We start from the raw sequence: 17,438 nt of genomic DNA on the forward strand, positions 1-17,438 counted from the left end.
TTATAAACACTCCACAAGTCCAAGTGACCTCTAAATGCCTTCTTAAATTATCCTCAGAAGTTGACTCTGCGATGGAATAACTGTATCAGAAAATCCCAGAAAACATCAGTACTACAGCAATGGTGAAGGAACCGTTCAACAAAGCAACTGCAACTGCTGGGGGAAGGAAGATAGATTGCTGATTTTCAAAGGGGTCCACCTGCCATGGAAAGAACATTAAAAAGATGAGGCAACAAAGAACACCAAAAAGAAGTGTCAGCAAAGTAGGAGAACTGAGAAAATATAGGACCGTGGAGTCCAGGAGAGGAGGGAGGTGTTCAGAAGAAAAGCTTTCCAAGGCTTTATGTACTTAAGGGGCTCTGAGAAGCCTATTGGCCTCACCAGTAAGACAGTCCTTTCTTTATTTTCCCATCCAATTTGAAAATAACTACTTTCTGCTTAAACCTCTCGTTGAATATTAAAAATATTAAAGATTATGAGTATAGAAAAGCAACCGTTTTCTCCCCAAGGCTCTTCAAACCTAACTGTCCATTTGTATCAGAAATGCAAACATGCTAAATAACAAAGATTTGGAAAGATTATGTACAAACACATAATCACAGTGTGGTTTATAACGAGAAAGAAAATCAAGGCAATAGAAAATTTAAGAATACATAAGTGGAAATACATTAACTATGTTATAGCCATGTGCTCATTCAATTAGATGTCAGAAGTGATTATCAGCATGACTTGGTGCCCACAATAAACTGCTGGTTCAAAAAACAGGTCACAAAGGAATATGTATAGTATGATCCTTTTTGGTTATATACATATGTGTATGGCTTCTAGGTAAATTTTATTATTCTTTTTTCAGCTTTATTCTAACTTTCTAAATATATGTATATCTATTTAATTCTTGAGTTGTATTTTAAAGAAAATATATACCCATTTTATGAATTTGAGTCTTCGAGGCTTAATATTGTTCTATAATTAATATCTGATATTTTCACTTCCCTAATAGCAGCATATTTTTTAATGATATTTGGCAAGTGAGCACACCGTGGTAAAAAACTGACAATTATGTTTCTTTCTCTTCACCCACTTAAATTAATATTTGTTTTGTAGGGAAACTTGAAAGTTTGCTAGAACTGTCTTTATTTTATAAAATGGAGTCAAACATCCACCAAACAAGGGAAGCCTAATATAAATCCAAAGAATTTTTTTACATGCCCTTACTGCCTAGCATTATTATTGCTCCTCCTTCCGCAAAGCACAAACCAGGAATTAACAACTATTCTGCCATGTCAATTAAATATATTGCCAGTGATGACTACACAATTCATAAACACATGCCAGGAAAATAATACTGCACAAAGCTAAAAAATTTCTTAGCAGATGGACTAAAGAGCTTCCTGTAGGGTCTTAAAGGAAATAGACAGTGGTAGAATACGAGTTTAGATTTAACAAGTTACCACATAGATGAACCTTGAAAACATTAAGCTAAATGAGAGAAGTCAGGCACAAAATAACATCTATTGTATAACTCCATTTATATGAAATGGAAATAAGGGCAAATCTACAGACAGAAAATAGATTGATTACAGGGCTGGGGGAAAGGGAGAGATGCAGTCACTCTGGGGTCATGGCTAAGGGGTATGAAGTTTCTTTTGGGGGTGATAAAAATGTTCTAAACTTGGTTATGTGAGAGCTGTACAATTCATGACAATATTAAAAACCATCAAATTATATACTGGTAATGGGTGAACTGAATTGTATGTGAATTTTATTTTATTTTCTCTTTTTAACTTTATTTTTTACATCATTGTTCATTTTTAAACAATATTTGCTTCTCCCCACCCCCTCGGGCATAGTCCCCATAGAATTTCCTTCATCAATGCACCCATGCACCATCACCCCAGTCCCCTGTGTTCTCCCTCCCTCCCTCTGATCCCTGAATTTTATTTTTAAAAAATACAGTTTAGATTTAGTGAGGTTCTACTTGATAACAAAGGGATAGATATTTTCTTATAGAGTTCTTTTGAAATCTAGGTTCAAAGCTTGCCTGTGCCACTAAGTACTATATGACCTTCAGTTTGCTCATCTGCAAAATGAAGGGTAGTCTCTGTATTAGTCAGAATTCTCCATTAGAAATTCTCCATTCTATATATATAATCAATTTATATATATAAAATCAATCTCCACAAATACAGGTATCATATATTTATAAATGATCAATCTCCACATAGCTATATGTGGAGATTTATTATAGCAATTGGCTTATGCAGTTAAGGAAGTCAAAAGTTCCACAGTATGACAACTGCAAACTGGAGAACCAGCAGAGCCCATGGTTTCATTCTGTCCAAAGGCCAGGTTCTCTAAAGGCCTGAGAATCAAAGTGTTTCTGGTGTACAACCCAGACTCAGAAGGCCTAAATAAAAGAAACCCCAATGTCCATGGGTAGGAGTAGTTGGTTGTACCAGTTCATTGCAAAGGGCACTTCTCCATCAGTCTGATTCAAATGTTAATCTCTGCCCAAAATACCCCCATGGACACATATAGAAATAACGCTTTATCAACAAGCTGGGAAGCCCTTAGGCCAACCAAGCTGACTCATGAACTTACCCACCATAATGTTAATAATAACCTTAAGAAATTACTGTGTATATTTCTCTAAAAAGACTTAGGATTTGGCAAGCACTCAACAAATGTTTCCTCTTGATGTCAGTATTAAGATTACATTCTGTCTTTAATTCTTTCATTTGGATAGTTTCCCAAAGGTGGACCAGACTTTGGATCACCATCAATTTGCATCACTAAGCTGACTGTGCTTCATCAGAATTTACTTCCTTAGCCTTCACTTGCTGCTTTAATCAATATCTTTTCTGGGGTCTGATGAGCAATGATACTATGATGTTAATTTGGAATTTTAGTCATGCCAGTGTGCTTACCATAAAATTCCTATAATATTGCTTGTAGAATGCTCCAGGCCAAGTGGAGAAGTAAAGTGATTTTAAAAGTTATGGTTTCTCCTTCATTTTCTTGACAAATTTTTGGCTGCTAAAGTTTACGACTGATGCTAGCAGAGTGCAACATAAGGAAACAAGGACTCCAGGAATGTGGCTGCTTCCATCTAGGTTGACACTAGTTCTTACCTTAACTGAAGGAAAATAAAGGAGTTTGGAAGTTTCCTCTGACTCTATGCAGCCTAACCTCCTGGGTAGAAAAGGAGACAAGCCTGGGCAGAAACTCCATGTAGGAACAGAGAGTATACATTTCTCTGCAGTGCCTTCTAAGTTTCAATTCTTTCTCAGGTATCTGAAGCCACAGATAATCTAAAAGAGGCACATGTGGCTGTGCCGCATGTTGTTTTAGAGCACCCGATACAATGCCTGAAATGGTCATGTTCTAGCTTTGGACTGCCTGAGAGTAACCGAGGACTGTGCTTGAATGTAGAAGATCTGAGTTATTCACATCACTCCTTACCACACTGACTGCCCAAAATGACAAGAAAATAAATGTAAATTTTATCACAAAAATAACCAAGGTTTAAGGCTTTCTTGTATTTTCTCATGTATTTCAATTTGTTTTGTAGGTAATTCTGAAACAATTGCCATAGAGTCATCAGTAAGGACTTAATGTTAACATTTGTATAGGGCTCACATGTAGTATATAACTGAAAGTATATGAAACATTGACAGTGGTCAACCACGGTTTCCAAAATAAATATCAAGACACATATGAAAACTATATCCTATATGGAAGAGTATAGGTAAAGCAGCACTCCCATATAATGCAGGTAGGAGTGTAAAAGGGAGAAACCTTTACAAATGATCACTAAATACCCTTGGGTTAGTAATCCATTTCTAAAAATTTATTCTAGGGCCTCCCTGGTGGCGCAGTTGGTTGAGCACAGTGCTGTGAAGCTGTCTGCAGCCTCTGCAGTGCCAGTTCGATCCCCACTGGCCTCGGAGCCACCCACATGGTGAGCAGACCACTCCTGTCTCACCACTGCTCCCCTCAGCAGTGTATTTCGTCAGTCTGCCTGTTCTGCTCCCTGCTCTTTCTCTGGTGAATCTTCTCACCCTCTAGTGCATCTGTCCTGTACCCCAGTTCTTGTACAAATAAAACAAAATCTTAAAAAAATTTTAAAAATTAAAAAATTTATTTTAAGGACATAGAGATGCGTGCTAGGATTTAACTCAAAGGATCACTGTAGCATTATAGATGTTAGTAAGAAATTGGAAAAAAACAAAATGCACATCAGTAAAAGGCTGATAAATGCATAACACATAAAACATATAATGAAATACTATGTTGTTTTAAAAAATACTATGTGGCCAGGAAAAGATGTTCACAATATTTAGAGAGAAAAAAAAAAAAAACAGGTATGGTGAACTGTCTGTTCATTTTTAAAATTATCTAAGGACACATGTCTGTATAGAAAGAGGCACAAAATTCCATGTGACAAATTGTTTAAATAAGAGTTACCATGGGATTGTGACATTATGGGCAATTTTTGTCCCAAATTTTGCTTATCCATATTTTCTAATTTTTTAACAATGTGTATATGTGTATAATTCTAAGAAGTAAAAACATACTGAAATGATGTGAAATAAGAACTTTTGGAACATTCAGGACTTCTCATAAATAAGCAGGCATTGAAATGAACGAAGATGGGAAATAAATAAAAAGAACTTACTACACTCCAAAGCAGCTCACAAGAACAAAACCATGGATAAAAACATGTACAATGAATGATGCTGTTTAAATAGAGAGGGACACCATGAGGGAAACAGGGCAGGACACGAACCTAAGGATAAGGGAATTTCACAAAGGAGAAACAAAAATCACTCAAAATGCTCATTATCAACTAGGAAATGTCCCATTCATAATGACTTTTACTGCCACTCTACGATAAGCTTAAACTGACTACGTTTCTCAATTACCTTACATTCATGCTTTGTAGGATTTATTACAATTGCAAATAGGTATGTGTACCATAAATGGTTAAAATGTCCACTCAACTTAGATGGAAAGTTTCCTTAGGGTAAGAACTAGGTCTGCCCTTGACATCACTGTATCTCTAGCAGCTAACAGTCTTATACACAGTAAGCACACGAATTTTACTTGAAGGGATAAATATGGGGCTAACGATATACCTCTGAAGGAGGTGTGATCCTATGCCCCTGAATCACATCCAGTGTTATAAACTACTGACTATAAATTCAATAAAATAAAGCTGATCTTTTTCTATCAAGTAAATAAATACAAATGAATAAATTGAAATTGCGAGAGTGTCCTTTCCTCCCTAGGTTGGCTCAGAAAGCTTATCACTGTGCCTGGCCCCAGGGTGTCTTTCACTTGTAACTTAAAATCAAGTCCCTCTTTAATATTGCTCTGCAATTACTGACTCTAAACCCTAAGCAGTCTTAAGTGGTTCTTGAGTTTTCCATGACTAAATATTCTCTCTCTGGCCCTCTAAATCTAAGCCATTCTTCTTCAACCTCTTTCATTTAACAAGTAGCAGGAGGCTATATATTTTCTCCCCTTTAGAGTAATAATGGCTGAGGGGGTAGGGAATGGGAAGAGTGAGGAAGAATTAATTACACATATGATATGATCCAGAATAAGGATAAGAGAATGGCCTTGCATTTAAATCCCAAACCTGCCCTTCTTGGTTTCATCCACTAGGAAAAATGACTTAAACTCTGTGGGTCCTAGCTTTTTCACATAAATAACAAGGACAATATCTCCATACTTACGAAGATATTGTGAGAATGAAATGATATAGTGTCTGTCATACACTTAGTTTCATGCCAAACCACAGCAGGCACTCAATAAATGGAATAGCTTTGTTCCTTGTTTTTGTGGTTGTTATATAATGATATATGTTCCTAAATTGCTCACTTAAAGGCAATTCCTCTAAGTGAAGATATATCCTAGCTTCTTTAGTCAGGTGTTTTTTTTTTTTTTTCCTTCGAAGTATTTCTATATCAAATAATAAAACAAAATCTGAGGGGGGAAAGTCAAGTTGCTTAGACCACTTCAGACAGGTGGCTTATTATGGCATCATTGAAGGACATCTTTTTTAAAAAAAGATTTATTTATGCACATGAGAACTTGGGTATAAGCCAGAGGTGTGGGGGGTGGGAGGATTCACCCAAGACAGAGTGGGGAACAGAACAGGTACAGTGACTGAAATACACTGCTGAGGGGAACAGCAGGCAAGTCAGGAGAGGTCCGCTGAGCCATGAGGGTAGCTCCCTGGCCAGGGATTGAACTTGTGCTGCAGTGGCTGCAGATAGCTTCATAGTGCTGCGTCTTAACCCCTTGCGCCACCAGGGAGGCTCCGTTGAAGGGCATCTTAACCTAAGCTGCACAGGAACAACTTCAAGACTGATGACCTATAAACATAGTTTTTTGAATACTTCCACTGGTAACATGTTTTCAACATACCAGCATATAGGTGCACTCGTTTATGTTATATAGATGAAATATGGAAAGGAAAAAATAGGGGAAGAAAAAATAATTTGGAACAATTGTCCTTAATAAGAGAAAAATGTACATTTTATGTTCAATAACCTCTCAACCTTCATGTAATACTAGTATCTCTCAAGGACACTTCCAATCTCAGCACAAAATAGTGTAAATAATGTAAAATGATGATAGCCCATGAAAAGATGCTCAACAATATGTCTTCTGCACACCAAACCCACAATGATGTATCTCTTCATGCCCAATAGGATGGCTATGGGGAAAAAAAAAAAAAGGCAATAATAAATGCTGGTGATGATAAGGAAAATGCAAACTCTCATATGTTATTGAGAAGAACATAAAGTAGAAAAACCACTTGGAAAAATAGTTTGGTAGTTCCTTGAAAAGTTAACAATAAAGTACTCATATGACCCAGGAATTCTATTTCTAGGTATCTATCAAGAGAACTGAAAATAAAAGTCCACATAGAACACACACAAAATGTTCGCAGCAGTGTTATTTATGATAGTTAAAAAAGTGGAAACCCATTAATGTCCATCAACTAAACAAACTGTGCAATAGCTATACAATGGCATAGCATAAAAAGAAGTGATGACTCTTAAATTATTGTGCTAGTTATGCAGTTATTACATTTGTTTTTAAAGCAAATAATCTGTATGTAGTTATGCTTAGGCATAACATAAAGGACTGTGGAAATTCCATAAAGTCAAGGTCAATGAAATATGTGTGCTTTGGATAATCTACCCCTACCATTAGCACATCTAATAAAATAATAGAAGTACATACATACGTATATCTCCAAAAAATTCTTTTTTTTAAAGATTTATTTATTTATTTATACAAGCACTGGGTAGTCAGAAGCATGGGAGGGTGAGAGAATTCACCAGAGCCAGAGCGGGGAACAGAACAGGCAGACTGACGAAATACACTGCTGAGGGGAGCAGCGGGCGCAGCAGGAAAGGTCTGTGAGTGTCATGTGAGACCCTCGCCGGTGGCCAGGGATCGAACCAGCTGCAGAAGCTGCAGGCAGATTCGCAACCCAGCACTCAACGGCTATGCCACCAGGAGAGGCCCTCCAATAAATTCTTTTTACTTTATAAGCTGCAATGAACTGCCACATTCTAAAAAGGGGGAGATGATGCTACAAGCAGTTTTCACTGTGGAGCTCTCACTCTTCCTTTAGGGTACCTGGCTACTCTATGATGACACATGATCATCTCATGTTAGTGTAAGTAAAGAAACTGTCAGTGCATAGATTAAATATTATTAGAGCTTAATTTCTCTTAAGATAAAAGAAAAATAGGAAATACTCTAATATATTCTTCTAAAACTTCATGGATGGGCTTAACACAAATTGCTTTAGAGATGGCAGTTCTTGACAGTGACCCCAAACTTCACTGCACACCCATGCTGCTGGGGAACTCGTTAAAAAAAAAACAACAAAAACTCAGGTTTCATCTCTAGGGATTCTTAGTCAGAATGCAAGCTACCCTCAAGCTTCTGAAGACCCTACTTGACACACTAGAAATCATCACCATTCGTTTTTCTATGAGGTACACAACTCCGATACAGTAGTAGAGCCAAAAAAGTAAGAAGGAAGATAATCTGCACCACTTGAAGTTTAAGTGTAACATAATAAAACAAGTTCAATCGCATTCTTGTGTTTGACCTGTATTTTGATCATTTCAGATCAAAGTCATGTGACCCTGTCAATTGTTTAAGCAAGTAAATTGCTCAAATATCCACTTAAATGAGTAGAGGCAATATGCCATGGCTCTGAGGCAAAAGGAATGGTACTCCTGAGAATATCTGACTCATTACTACTGAATTAGAACTTAGGGCAATATGTTTCACCTTGCTATTGTGAGAGGAATTAAGCCTAGCTTTTAACCAGGCCCAAAAATCAAACAATAAGACCTAATGATATGACTACATATAAACCATAATATACATATTCAAACATGAAAAAAGATTTTAGAATGACATCTAATTAATAATACAATTCATAGACTCTAACAAACCTTTTCCTATGACAGGAAATCCTCTCAAATCTGAAACTTACTAAGTTTTAAGTAAGATACATATATTATCTCTTTAAACACTACTTCTGGATTTGTATGCATGTTATAGAGGCATTCTGAGTAATTCTGTATCTATGCAAAGGTAATTCCAAGTATTTTTAATCAATTCCAAATATTGCCTAAACCCATAAACTCCTTTCACTAACACATGATTTCAATCATCCAATACAGGTACAGTCTAATCTTAAACCAGTGGTTCTTAAAATGAGTCCTTGTGATATTTTATCCTAGGCAAGGAAATGGTTATGTACTTCTGTTCTTATTAACACATTTAAACATTGCGGGGAAGAATTAAAGCATCACAGATAGCAATGCCATTCTTGATAAAAGTTTAATTTTAGTCACTTAAGGGCTTATAGTGAAGAAAATCTTTTCAAAACAGGCCTATTAATTTCTAAGAAGTCACCAAAATAAAGTTTTAATCAGATCTCAAAATCCATAAAGCCTTTCAAACATTAATGCTATTTAGACTACTACCCTCCTTAAGTGATTACCTCTCTACACCCCACGTCCCCATTTACCCCCCAAAGAAAAACCCACCCCTTGTATAAGCTTAAACCAATATATTTTATTCACTGGAATAGTAGAATGGCACACAATTAGCATCATTTTAGTCATGTCATTATTTCCAGCTCAGTGGCATTTATTCAGATGAGCACAATTTGCAACCACCGAGCCCCGCTCTTCTGATGTTAGCTGGCATCATTAAAACCCTCCCAGTGTCCAACTCGTTTGATCTTTTAAAGAATGCCCTGGGTTTGTGACTGAGAGCCGGAAACTCACGGCTGGATACCCTGAACAGTGTTCATGTTCGCTCACAGACTACTCACATCAGTTAATAATCCTCAGAGACCATGTTCCAATTCGAGACAGAAAACTCTGCATATAAAAATACTTTAAACACTAAAACAAACAAAAAAATTGGATACAGATAGTGTATAAGGGGGCAGGCGGAGCTTCTAAATGTTCTAACTTCAAAAGCTTAGACTGCAAATTTTGCAGAGTGAATATCTTGAAAGATCACAGCAAATCTGGGAATGGTAAAGAGTGCATAGCAGAGGAAAGGAGATTGAAAGATAAAAGCTAAAACAGGAAGTGGTAAACTTTCAAGACCTCAAAATAAAAATTTCCTATCACAAGCTTTGATAGATCACTCAACTTCTCATGCTCTCCAAATGATTTCTTTTAAAAAAATAAAACAACCAATTAAATAATAGTAGGGAGCATAATTCTTTCCTATTTTAAGAAAAAAATATTTTTATTTTCACACATGGCTTGTGTATGCTGAATAGTATTCCATTATATGACCACACCAAAGTCGGCTAAAATTTCATTTCAAAAATGAAAAAACATATTTTAAAATCTACTTAACAGGGTAGAAAAGTAAATGTTATAATATCCGCACATGTTTAATAAAAGGCAAGATCCTGCTGTCCTTTTAATGTTAAAAATAAGGCCAAACTACAACATTCAACTGCAAAGAGTCATTGTGTAGTATTTAAAAGGCTCAGCATGGAAATAGATTCAACAAATGTACAAAAAGCGTTTTCATGCCCAGGAAGAACTGAAGGCATCAAAAAAACATGTCCCAACTACAAACATAGAGCTGGGTTCAAAAAGACCAGCAAATTCCTTCCCTAATGCATAGCAAATTAAATTTAATCAACTACTCTGTAAGGTTGAACGGCAATCCACCTTTAAATGTCCCCACAAACAAAACATAAGAACAACAAAAGAGGTTCCAGAGTGTAATAAATACTGAATCCACAGTAGGCGACAGAATCCTTACTGTACACAGCTGAGAAAACCTGCCACAGAACAATGGATCACATTTCCATATTAAATTATATTTATCACGCTGAAAAATGCTTAAACAAAATACAGGATTTCTATTGGCCATTTTTATACCACACTCACTCCCTAAAACCTTGCAAACCTGCTGAGTCCTATTGAAAATTGTTCCCACCCCATGGTGCTCCGAAGGAGCAGCTAGACAAAGGGTTGGGATGATGGGAGAGGGCAGGAACAACTACCTTCCCCCATGATTTCAGAAAATAAATCAATAAAAGAGGATAGAATAGCCAAAACATAACCTTGGCATAGGGTATTTCCGGGAAAATCACTGCCGTGACAAATGGCCTGAAGTGAACTCTTCCAGCGGTCAGGAATCCCCAGGAAAGGCCCCTCCTCTCCTTATCTATCGCTCAATTGTACAATACTGGGCTTTGAAAATATAACACCCTCTTGGAGCTGGGCAAGATGAAAGAGCTTTTCTTCATGATCCTGCAACGCCTATTAATTTTTGCTACAACAGACTCACAGCTGATTAAGAAAACAGAGGGCGAGCACTGCCTCACATTCCCATCTCAAGACTTAGGAAAGAAATGTTCGAACTGAATGGGCTCTCATTTTTCACTACAATGTACTGATTTTCATTTCTGTACATACACCCTAAGTTGTTTCTCCTCCAACCTGGAACAAATTGTTTAGACTGGAAGTTCTCTGTCCCTCCTTGAAACATTAGTACCATTGTTACTGGATTCCTATGCTTTGCAGAATTATCTTTCAGAAATATCAGGATTCATTGGTTACCACTTAGAACACAGCTTTAGAAATCAATGGTTGAAGAAGGAAAACTTAAAGTGTCCCAATTTATAATGACAGTTTTAACAAAATTGGTGAAGCAATATGGGGGGTGTGGGGAAAAAATCACAGGAATTTGAGTCAAACCAAATCTTATGTTATCACTGACTTTTATGCCAATTTGGATATGTTAGATTTCTTAGACTCATTAGCAAATATCACCTACATTACAAAGTTATTGTGAAGTTCAATATAGGATATAATGGCTACCAAGTATCAATTTTCATTAACAAGCATAAAAAATGTACCTTTTATAGTTTTGTTTTACTAACAACATACTGCAACTAGAACTTAGTTGCAGTTTAATCAATTCTAACAACTGTAGACACTGGTATAAACACCAAGCCAATCAACATACAGACCATGGAAATATACTGTGAGCTACATATACAACTTAAAATTTTCTAAACACATTTTTCAAAAGGGGAAGGGAGGCAGATGAAACTAATTTGAATGTATTTTATTTAACAGAGTATATCCAGAATATTATCATTCAATATGCATTATTTTAAAATATCAATGAGACATTTTACTTTTTTTTCATACTAAAGTTTCAAACAGCTATCTCTTCTACGCTTACATCATAATTTGAATAAGCCACAGTTCAAGTGTGTACTAGCCACACATGCTAACAGCTACTGTATGAGGTAGTGCAGATAGAGACCACAATCTAGAAATTTTCTTCATGTCACATTCTAGATGATCTCCCTTTAATCCACTCCAAATTAACCACTATTCTGATTTCTATCCTTATATGTTAATTTTGCCTATTCCGGAACTTCATACAAAATGAAATGTCCAGTCAAAAATGATCTGATTATTTATGACACTTGCACTCAGTGGAAAGAAATTAAGCTATTAAAACATGAAGCAAAGTTAATTTTTTTTTTCTGGCTAAACGCAAAGTGAATCGAGAAATGGAAATTATAATTTATGTATTTGTAAAGAAAATACAATGGGAAGGAATTTGGAAAAATAAAAATGGTTTTGTGAGAGGTTATATTAATTTTTTCACTATCCAAAGTAATTGTGATTACTTTGTGTAATCACAAAGTAAATGTGATTCTATAAAAATAAACATTTTTAAAAGTATGATAAAAACATTTCAACACATCTTTAGAATATAAAATCTAATGTATAATTAGTAATAACTGAAAATTAATTTAGCTCAAAAATTTTTTTTAACTAGGGTCTTTATGCAAAGACTAAAAAAAATGTGAAATCTTATGTATGCACTAATCAATCCTAAAGGAAATGGAGAATTATGGAATAAGAATACAACTATCATGCTTGCAAAAAAATTTCTCCAATATAATGAAAACAGCTGAACATAAACATGACTAGCAAGGATGCACAGTGCTAGTATATAAATTATAACTCAATAAAACTGTATTTCTTAAAAAAAAGTACAATTAAGTCATAGATGTTGATTTTTGAGTTTGAATTCTGGTTCTACCACATCTGCATGATCTTGAGCAATTATTTAATTCTAGCTGTGTACTGGAAGAAAATAGCTCTTATTACACATAGGGTATTTTTTTTTTTTTTCAGGATGTGGGGTAGGGGGCGGGGCACAGGAATAAGAATTAAATAAATTAAATAAATATCATAGTTGTAGTATATAATGCTTACCATAAGAAAACACATTATATACTACAATCATATTTTTATCTTATTTCTTAATTCACTGAAATGGAATCCATCTGTTCAATCTCTCATTGATACCATAATAAATTATTAAGTAGCAGTAATTGTAAATATAATCTGACTCTACCAAAGACGAATTCCATGACTGTGACTTGCAACACTGAAAAATTCAGTGTCAATCTTAAGTAAAATAGCTCTTTTATGTTATAAAGGATAGGTCAGTCCAGCAAAAAGTAAGTTTGAATGACTTTCCAACTCTTGATGCATTTTTTTTTTTAAAGATAGGGTTATTCAATTTATTCTCCATACTGATTCTAAAATGTCATTGTTTTAGGCTGTCTTACTTTATTCTTAACTATATATAATAATCAAGGATCTAAAGAGCAATGGATAAACAAATCACTACCAAATGCTGCTGGGAAATAGATTTATAACTATGCTGAATATTTTCATTCTTGAAACTCTTGGCAGTCATCAATGTTTCACACATGATATCAATTAGAAGACAGAATAAATGGCCTCATAGAATGCATGCTGGCTTCTGTGGATAGAATGCTGGCAAAAAGCAAAATATTAGCCCAGAATTAGAAATGTGGCCTGGCAAGGGATGCTGAATTGAGAATATTTTACAACTTTTACACACATCACAGGACATAACAACAGTAGTTTCACAAATGATCAACACAGACACAAAAAGCCTTGGAAAGACTTAAATGAAACAGAAAGATATATTAACTACCATCAAAGCTCATCAAAGGAGAATAAGTTATGTCTATTTATTTAGATGAACATAAAGCTGTTCATTACCAAACATAAAAATGGGATATTTTTATTACCAGAATTAATAATGATGCAGTTCAGTTTTAACAAATTCCACAACTTAGGACACCTGCATTATCTACAAGGAAAACATGATAAATTACACATTCATCTCTAGTAAGCATCAATTAAATACTGAGCTTCTAGAAAAGAGGTAAAAAACAAGTGATGAGGTAATAAGTATTCCTTTTAATAAAATGAAGTTAACTGGTTGCTGGTGTTGCTTTATGATATACTAATGTACATTTATTACAGAGAGGATTTAAAGGGGCTAGCATCTATTTGCTGGAAAGATAAAATACTGAATTCTTTTTTTAAAAATATTTATTTTTGTTTATTTATGCATACAAGGACTGGGGCGCAGGCCAGGGGGTGAGAGGATTCACCAGAGACAGAGCAGGGAGCAGAACAGGCAGACCCACCAAAATACACTGCTGAGAGGAGCAGGGTGAGACAGGAGAGATCTTCTGCACCATGTGGGTCAGCAACCTGGCCGGGGATCCAACTCATGCTACCATGGCTGACAATAACTTGATAGCACTGAGACTCTAACCCCTGCGCCACCAGGAGGCCCCAAAATACTGAATTCTTATTTCACTCATAATATTTCAGTTGAAGTTTCTTAATAGTGGATTTTGATTAAAATATATAGTATTTAGATTTCATATTTTAAAAGAGAAAGGGGGTGAAGAGAAACACGATAAGAGAGAGAAATACTTTTAACCAAACACAGGAGGGGGTATTGAGGAATCAAAGTAAGACTTGGACTTTATTAAGCAAGATACCTAGAAATGATGTCTCCACTCATCTAGAGATCAATGGAACGCAAGCAAAGTCCTTGCTGGAGGATGAATGTTGGTGTCCTCTCACCCAAAATTCATGTTGAAACCCTAACCTCCAAGGTACTGCCTAAGGAAGTGGAGGTTTGGGAGGTGATTAGGTCATAAGGACACTGAGATGAGTGTCCACATAAAGAGCTACCATGCCCCTTCTGCTGTGTGAGCATACAGTGAGAAGATGGCAAAAAAGGAAGATGGCCATGTATGAAGTAGGAAGTGGGCCCTCACCAGATAGTACCTTGATCTTGGACTTCCCAGTTTCCAGAACTCTGAGAAATAAATGTTGTTTGTGGGCCTCCCTGGTGGCGCAGAGGGTTGAGTGCAGCGCGGTGAAGCTGTCTGCAGCCTCTACAGCACCAGTTCGATTTCTGGCTGGCCAGGGAGATACCCACATGGCACAGAAGACCTCTCCTGTCTTGCCTGCTGTTCCCCTCAGCAGTGTCCTTAGTCCATCTACCTGTTCTGATCCCTGTTCTGTCTCTGGTGAATCCTCTCACCCTCCTGTGCCTCTGGCCTGTACCCCAGTTCTTCTATAAATAAATAAATAAATCTTTTTAAAAAATATTATTTGTAAGCCATCAGTTTATGTTATTTTTGTTACAGCAGCCCAAATGGACTCACAGAGTACGACAATGTAATTGTGGGCTCAAAATGATCTATATGGGTAGTTTGGGTTGGGAGAATGGATCTCAGACTACTCAGCAATCCTAAATTATGCTCTTTAACTATATAAAGAAATACCAATAGTTTCAGTAATGGAGTAAAAGGGTACATTTTGGAGGAAGAAATTTGGTTAGTATGATATATTATGTGAGTTTTAGGGAAAAGATAAAAACTGAGAACTTCCTTAATGGTGTTGACTAGATATCCAATTATGTACTTTTTTTTTTTTTTGTATATATACAATAGCTGAGGTACAGGCCAGAGGTACAGGAGGGTGAAAGGATTCATCAGCGACAGAGTGGGGAGCAGAACAGGCAGATGGACCGAAAGCACTGCTGAGGGGAGCAGCGAGTGTGACAGGAGAGGTCTGCCACACCATGTGGAAATCTCCCCGGCCGGCTGGGAATCAACCCCATGCTGCAGAGGCTGCAGACAGCTTCACAGCACTGTGCTCAACCCGCTGCGCCACTGGAAAGGCCCCCAATTATGTACCAATTTTTCAGAAGCAAGTTTAATGTTCTGTGGGCGGACATTAGGCGAGGCTTTTTTTGTGTGTAATCTTCCTCATTTGAAGAAACAGAAATTTAGAGAGGTTTAGTACATTAGTCAAAGGATATACAGCTATATAACTGGTATGTATCAGATACAAACCCATCATTGCCTAAAACAAAGATGTTTTCTACCACATGATGCAACACCTATCATATCCCCAGTACCAGCCACAGCAAATGATGATATCTTAGAGAAATGGAGTAAGAAAATCAGCGCCACACTCCACACTTATTTCTTATGAGTTAATAAGCATCTACAGACATACGGATTTTTAGTAACAGCGGAAGAAGAGTAGGTAGGGACACGATGGAATTACAGACACAATACGGTAAAATCAGTAATTGTAAAGGGGGGAAAAGTTAATTTTAAAAATAACTAGGTTGCTGTTTAAAAAAAAAAAAAAAAATGAAAAAGAAAGATCCCAAGTAAATGTTAACAGTAGGCACCTTTCAGAGGTGAAAGTATAGAATTATTTCTTTCCTCAAAGTATCGATAAAAACATTTTAAACAAGGATTTTTTTTTTTTTTAAGATTTATTTATTATTTATTTATACAAGCACTGGGTACAGTCAGAAGCGCGGGAGGGTGAGAGAATTCACCAGAGCCAGAGCGGGGAGCAGAGCAGGCAGAAGGACCGAAGTACACTGCTGAGGGGAGCAGCGGGCGGCAGGAGAGGTCTGCTCGCCATGTGGGACCCTCCTCCGGTGGCCGGGGAGCAGCCGGGGATCGAACCAGCGCTGCAGAGGCCGCGGGCAGCTACACAACCCAGCCCTCAACCGCTGCGCCACCGGGGAGGCCCTCGATAAAAACATTTTAAGGACCTCCCCTGGTGGCACAGCGGTTGAGCGCTGGGCTGTGAGGCTGCCCGCAGCCTCTGCAGTGCTGGTTTGTTCCCCTGCCGCCGGCGAGGGTTACACACACAAAAAACAAACAAACAAACAAACAAACAAACAAAAAATCCAAAACATTTTAAAATAAGGTTTAGAATTATTAAGGTAATATAATTATTAAAATGACACTTTGCTATTTCAGACACTAAAATGTTTACCAAAACATTATTTTATTCTCAAACCAAAATCCTGAGCAAATATCTAATCTTACTTTTGAGGTCTATTTTCTTTGCCTGTGAGAGTTTTATAATCCCTATTTTGCAGAGTTGTTGAGAAACATAAATGGAAAGTGCTTAGCACAGAGACACAAACATATAAATACTCAACATGGTCATTACTTATACTTTTATATCATCGTGTTCATTATCATCATATCAACTACAATAAGCCAGAAACTAAGATAAAAGGATTCTATTTAGTCTCCTTTAGTACAAAAAAAATACAGTTGTGTAGTTGTATCAAAGACTTTAGTTAAATCAAGGAATGATCTTTGATGTAACTACCACATAACTCCAAAACAGTAAAAATTCTCTCTGCTATGTTGTAATTTTGGTAGTAGTCGAAAGTTCAGAAAACTTTAGCAAGTTCAAATCAATCCATCCTACCCAATCTGATCACTAGGAAAGAAAGGACCCTTTGCCAATCTTCAAGGCAAAAATTTTTACTGGTCAACGCCCATCTCCTTACCTCATCACTTCTAAGACTCTCTCATCATAAATCTAAGAAACAAATACACTCAAGTTCTCCTATGCATAACATTCACTTTGATATTTACAAAATGAATAAGAACAAAGAAACAAAGTCTGGTTGGCCTTCTTTAGCCTCAGGAG

At 36.5% G+C, this 17,438-nt stretch overlaps 1 protein-coding gene across 3 annotated transcripts in view; it reads right to left on the reverse strand.

Moving 5' to 3' along the window:
- The window catches only part of FOCAD (focadhesin), a 268,670-nt gene that overhangs the window by 113,819 nt on the left and 137,413 nt on the right, over nt 1-17,438 (reverse strand). The window lies entirely within an intron of this gene.

Source organism: Talpa occidentalis, unplaced genomic scaffold, assembly GCF_014898055.3.
Source record: "Talpa occidentalis isolate TD23 unplaced genomic scaffold, MPIMG_talOcc4v2.1 talOcc4.7, whole genome shotgun sequence".
Lineage (NCBI taxonomy): Eukaryota > Metazoa > Chordata > Mammalia > Eulipotyphla > Talpidae > Talpa > Talpa occidentalis.